This window comes from Prosopis cineraria, unplaced genomic scaffold, assembly GCF_029017545.1.
Source record: "Prosopis cineraria cultivar Desert tree isolate PC_DT_omini unplaced genomic scaffold, ASM2901754v1 PC6, whole genome shotgun sequence".
Taxonomy (NCBI): domain Eukaryota; kingdom Viridiplantae; phylum Streptophyta; class Magnoliopsida; order Fabales; family Fabaceae; genus Prosopis; species Prosopis cineraria.
The window spans coordinates 36171460-36177890 of record NW_026555337.1 but is presented as its reverse complement, the minus strand read 5'-3'; the positions used below and the strand labels follow the sequence as shown (position 1 = coordinate 36177890).

General features: G+C 28.9%; 1 pseudogene; it reads right to left on the bottom strand.

Moving 5' to 3' along the window:
* Window positions 1-1867: 1867 nt before the first annotated feature.
* On the bottom strand, window positions 1868-3915 carry LOC129314221 (uncharacterized protein At5g39865-like; annotated as a pseudogene).
* Window positions 3916-6431: the final 2516 nt, after the last annotated feature.

Sequence of the window (6431 nt, the reverse complement as noted above, 5' to 3'; positions counted from 1 at the left end):
GGCATAAGAATAATTTAGCCCTTAAATTATAAGCATAAAACAATATCCAATCTTTAAACTCATTGTTATGCAATTTCTCTAAACAGTTTAAAACTATGATGAGTTTTCCTTTACTATTAACTTTGATAATTAATTAATTATAGAATTATAAAAAAGGACCCCAAAATTACAAGTCTTTTTCCAGGATTTTTTGAGTCTTTTTTCTAATTTTGAGTTATTGTTTTAGTTTATTTTAGTCAGCTACGGCAAGATTGCCATGATTTTTAAATGTTTAGGGGTGAAATGTTTAGGACTGAATTGTCATTTTACCCGATTATGAATTTTCTCTTATTTTAATGTGACTAGTAAGGGATGCAAATGAAGTATTACATTGAATAGAATTCAGTAACAAACGTAAAATTTATAATTATCATAGAGAGGACAAAGATGAATATTAAATAAATTTGTCTGCATGGAAGAAAAAGACAAATTTGTAATGATTATATGAAAGAAAAAGTTGGCAAGACATCTTATGAGAGAAAATAGTAAAAACAAAATTCAAAATACTCCATTTTTAATATAAGATGTTTCAGTGTAAAAGACATTTTACGGAATAAATCAATATTATTATTTGTTTTTGATGAAAGACAAGTAATTTAATATACTCCTAGTCTCCTATTGTAATTTTTAGGTGGAGAGGTGCTAATTGCTCTTAAAATTCCGTAAAATACTTACATACTGAAACATACAACTTGAAAGAAAGATACTTATATTATTTAAATGGAGGTAATAGTTTGGATCATGGAAAAAAAAAAAAAGCATTCAAATTACTAGTGAAACGAGTTGAGCAAGGTTAAGTACATGTGTAATTTCACGTCACAAATTGTGATACCACGCGCTTAAACTCTATGAAGAGATATCAAATCAATCAAGAATTGTTGACAAAAAAAAAAAAAAACCAAAACCCAAGAATAAAATTTTTCATGATGAATGATATTTTTCATAATATGTAATCTAGGCCAGTTTATTTGCTAAAACCATTAAACCAGTATTTTAATCATTTTATAAAATGTTTTGTTTATAACGGATTCAACGACTGTTTTGATTATAATCTTTAATCAGTATCTTAATGCATTTAATAAACAATACCTTATAATTTTTAAAGAGTTGATTGTCAATAGAACATACTAGCTTCATGTGATTAATGTAACATTAATCTTATTCTTGTCATGGTATATTCATAAGCCATACCTAAGATTGTGCATGATAATACATAGGAACTCTCCTATTTTTTCCCAAATTACGAGTTTAAAAGCTGGCAAAAAAAAAAAAATTATAAGTTTACAACATCTTTAGTAATATCAAGAGCAAAAGGAAGGTTATAACTGGTATAAGCACCAATAATATTTTAAAAGCACATTACTTTAGAAATTATGAGGATTTTATAATATAAGATTAAGATATTAAAATACCCATAAGCTTACTTCTTCTTCGAAAGCTTTTTTATCCTTGAATTATCACTATCTATGAATATCCATTAATTTTATAAAAGATGCCAAACTTTTCCCAATCCATTAAATTTTATCATTAAAACTTAGGTTATTTTAACAGATTGGAAAAAATTAATTTTTTTTATAAAATTAATGAATACTTATATACTATTATTAATTTAACAATACCAGAATATTCTAAAGAAATTTTTTAAATACTTTTACACTTTAAACCTATAAATATTTGATACACAAAAAAGTGTTTTCTAAAAAGAATTGAAGATGCACCTAAAATGAAAATATGACAAGTAAATTTCTCATCTTTTTAGAAAACACTTTTTTACCAATCAAAAGGCATTAAAGTTAAGTTTGGAGCTTTTCATGTAAGAACAGAAAGGTACAATAGAAACCCATTCTCATTATAAATTTCTGAATGGACAATGGACAATGGCCAGAGTCTACAAATCCTTCCCATAGGAATCTAAATATATACACTGCTTCGAAAGAGAAACCCTCTCCTCCCTGTGAATTACAATCACACACATACTCAAACCCAAACTCTCGCTTTTTTCATTGAGCTGAATCCCATCAGCTCGTGACACAGATTCCAAAAACACAACCACAAATTCAAAGAGAATTTGAATCACAAGTTCATTACCCACAATGAACTCCTTTGCTGATTATTTATCTCTCAGCAACCAAAATTCATACTAAACTATGAAGAACTGAACTAACACTTAAACTGATATATCACAGAACAGACACATGAACACCACCAATGGGACTGACTTTTGTCAGAAACCACACACTGACCCTCTCCTGTATGAAATTTCATCTGTTGGCTTCATCTTTAACCCAGTAATTGTGCAGCACATTACGTTCGTTAGCCGTTGAATCAAGCCCATCTCCTAGTTCCGGATCGAGCAAACAGACTGGAATTCAGACAGGAGCAGTTAGCATTGTTCAGAGAACATCCAAATCCGACACTAAATTGTCTACATGTTTGTGTTCAGTGTCATGTTCTGAAAGCGAGGTCAAGAACCGCAATCTGGACAGCGAATCAGTCCATTCTCATTGCATTCCATGCATCTCTTGAGAATCCCTTCATCTTCATCAAAGATTTTCCTGCTTCCACTGCAATTCATGCAAGGCACAAACCTCACATCTCCACAGCTCTCACACATTAACCCGGGTTTCCTCTTCGGGAATCCTTCGAGGATCTTGGCCAATTCTCCAACTTCAAAGAGATTGTTTATGACATCAATCCTCCCACATGATTCCCTCTAATGAACACTTGTGGAAGAGTCACATTCTTCTGTCCCAGCACTCTCTGCAACTCCTTCCTGTATGCTGAATCCATTGATATGTCTCTCTCATCCACCCACACGCCGAATCCCCTGAAGATCATTCGAACAGAATAGCAATCCTCATAAGTCCTTCGAATTCCACGCAGACTAGTGAAGTATATCACAATTCGATCCTCAGTTCCGGGTAGTCTAATACCAGAGCTATTGCTGAAACTTGAAGAAACGCCAGAATCAGAATCAATTGATTTTGTGGGCTTTAACTTACTAGGTGATGGAAGAGAAGCTTCATCGTAGCTTTTTGATGTATCTTTCCTAGATTCAAAGAAACTACAGAGTTTCTTCACTTTCCCTTTCAGCGAATTTCCCGCAGACTTCACTGATTCAATGGAATTGTAAAATTTGTTTCCAGAACCAGAACGATCAAGAGTGGGTTCAAGATAGGGTTTCTGAAACGATTCTGTTGGGGGTGAGTTTGAGTTCATTGTTCGTGAACGATTGAACAACGAAAACGTCGTCATCCCCGAGGAGAACCCAACGTTGTTTTCAAGTTCAGCCATCGACCCTGATCACAAAGTAGAATTCAAAATTTCCATTTATTCAACATAATTCCCACTTCTAACAGAAAAAAATTACAACAAAGCTCAATTCAGAGGACAAAAATAGAAGAACATCAGAGACTAGTCAAACACAGCTCCCTATACTAACAATACATAGAAGAAGCATTCTACCCAATAAAAAAAAATACATAGAAGAAGCAACAATTTCGTTGCCCAAAAAAAAAAAAGATGAAGAAGAAGCAAGAATTCCTCTTTGACCTGGAAAAGGGTTAGAAGAAAAACTCACCTTCAAGGTAGAAGAATCCTCAAACGGAGAAGAAAGGCGGCGACGGCGACACGGCGGCGGCAGAAGGTGGTGAAAAAAGGAGCTAAAAATGAAGTTTCTGGGCCCTGACAGAGCAATTGAAGCCGAATTTGGATGCGTGAAGTTTTCGGATTACGGTTTTGTTGAGGAATTTGTGGATGGAAAGTAAGGAAGAAACTGGGTTTAGATGCTGTTGTTGGCCTTTGGGCAGATAGACTGAGAAACAAAGGCAGGAATTTTTCACTTTAGAGAGAGAGAGGAAAGACGAAATGGAAATTTATTATTTTTCGGGCTTCTCAGAGAGAATACAATGTGTGTGTCTGTTTGGTTATGTGAAGGTGGATGAAAGGTTCGGCCCACCCAAAATTGCTTTTGAAAATTTGAACGCGGTCAAGCTTTAATATTATATTTAAATTTAAATGCTTATATTTAAAAGAAAAAACCTCGGTTTTTATTTCTGATTATATTAAAATATATATTTTCTCTATTAAAAATATAAAATATTTTTAAAAGTTGGAGATTATAAAATATAAAATATTTTTAGTCTTTCGAGATATAATTATTATATTTTTTTTAAAAGTGTCACTATTAATAATGATTTTATATTTATTATAGGGTATTTAATAGGGATGAATATAAAAGATAGGGTTAATTTGAAAGTAAGTAACTATTTTATTGAGTGTAAGATTTGATTAAAATATCTTATATTTTTAAATGGAGGGAGTATATTTTCATGTATTATTTGTTCGATAATAAATTCTTATTATTAATACTATTAATACATTAAAAAAATAATTGTCTTTATTTTTTTAGATAAAAAATATAAAGTATATAAGATTAAGTAAGTTAAGTCCTTTCCTATTTAAAATTTTCCTTAATATTATTTATACGTGAATGAAAAATAATAATTAAGTTATTGTAATAAATAACTACGTGACTTATATTATTGAAGGAAAAGAATAAATGATTATTTTAAAAAATGTGAAGATTATTTAGAAGAATTGAATATTAATTAAATTTTTATTTAATTATAGTAATTTTCAAGTTATTGTTATCTTCCAACAATTATGGTTACCTTTTTAATTTTAGAATTTCTATAATATTATTGTTTAATTCTAGGGTTAGATTAAGGCTAATAAATATAATCTTAATTCATTTACTACATGTCTTTAAATAAATAAAAATTACTATAATTTTGTCTCTTTCTTAATATCTATTTTTCTCTAATTCTCTCAGCCCTTTTTCTCTACCTTAATTCTTTTGTCTATTTCCCTTTCCTGATAATTAATATACAATATATTCTGTCCCAAAATTATGTTTTACAAAAATGCAATGGTATTTTTTAGAAACATCTTTGAAAGAATGTATGATAATAAAATGATAAGAGAATAAATTAATAACAATTAGCTTTTTGAAGAATTTTTTTAAAAAATAATATTAATTTAAATAATTGTAAATTTAAGAGTTTCAGTTACAAATAAAACATTTAAGTTCCAAATATAACTCTTAATTTATAACTATCTTATTAAAACCCTTGTACAAGTCTGATATAATTTTCCACCAGAGAATGAGCCCAACAAAATAACATTCATTGTAAAACTGACAACTGCCTTATTAATTAATGATATGAAAACAGGTATTTAAACCACTTGCATAACAGGAAGATACCAATATTATAATTAAATTTTTTGTTTGCAAATGTAAAAATTAATATTTACATCTTAAAAAAATTCAAGAACCCAGTAATTATTAAATTAATCTTTTGAGATTTTACTATCATTTTCAATATATTCTCACTTCAAAAAATTACCATTTTTTGTTAAAAAAATATTTTAAAGATAACTTGATTAAGCATTAAGGTTGAGGTTTGCTTCACAATTTGAAGAATGATTACGAAGTTTCTCATCCCCGTATTATTATATCAATAATAAAAAGGTTTGAACCCACCAATGTGATAGGCTTGTATTTTTCTCCCAACTTAATTTTAATTAGCCTTAAGTCTATTGTTATTATATGCCAATTATGTACTCCTTTTATTTTATTTTATTTTTACTGCAAGACATCCTATGGATCTTCATACAAGGCATACATGTTGTTTAAGGTATTTAATTTTTTTCCTTAAATATTATAATATGCTTTCATATTTCTTAGTATCTAAACGGAACTTGATTGTCGTGACTAAATACAGTCATAATTATTTGAGGGATACGACTTATGTACCCTGTCTTACATATTTAATACATTATTATTCAATCAAATTAAAACAAGTGGACTTTAATGTGTTAATAATATTAATAACAATAATCTGCTATAGAATGTATAATCTATAAAAGAATCACATGTCTAAATTTAATTAAAAATAAGTATATTAAGTATATAATATTAAGTATATAAGTTTTTTTATTATTTAAACAACATTTTCTAATTAATGTATTTGTTGAGGAAACTTTTGAAACTTTAATAGATAGATTTAACTTGAACATAATCTTTAAAAGCTTGCCTGGGATCTCATTTAGTTGACTCAAACTATAATTTGTAAGTCTAAAAGTTAATTAAGAATAAATAAAAAAACTTGGGTATATATAGACTAAAAATAATTTTATATTCTTATTTTTAAAAATTAAAATTCATTGTTATTTAAAAATAAAATAAATGTGAAAATATTATTGATGTAATTTTCTGTGTTCCTTCGTGATACGAGACAAGTAGCATACGTAATTGGAGCTGCATATTTTGACCATGACTAGTGCTGCAATTTTTTTAAGGGAAAATTTTTTTTCACGTATGTCTGCAT